Source organism: Nematolebias whitei, chromosome 18 (genome assembly GCF_014905685.2).
Source record: "Nematolebias whitei isolate Nwh7 chromosome 18, NemWhi1, whole genome shotgun sequence".
Classification (NCBI taxonomy): domain Eukaryota; kingdom Metazoa; phylum Chordata; class Actinopteri; order Cyprinodontiformes; family Rivulidae; genus Nematolebias; species Nematolebias whitei.
Genome location: NC_056515.1, coordinates 952576 through 952865, shown reverse-complemented (window position 1 = coordinate 952865; position 290 = coordinate 952576).

Below are 290 nucleotides of genomic sequence, written 5' to 3'. Positions count from 1 at the left end.
TATATGTATATGTATATATGTATATGTATATATATGTATATGTATATATGTATATATGTATGTATATATATATGTATATATATATATATATACGTGTATATATATATATGTATGTACATATATATGTATATACGTGTATATATATGTGTATGTACATATATATGTATGTACATATATATACATATGTATATATATATATATATGTGTGTATATATATGTATATATATATATATGTGTGTATATATATGTATATATATATATATGTGTGTATATATATGTATATATATATA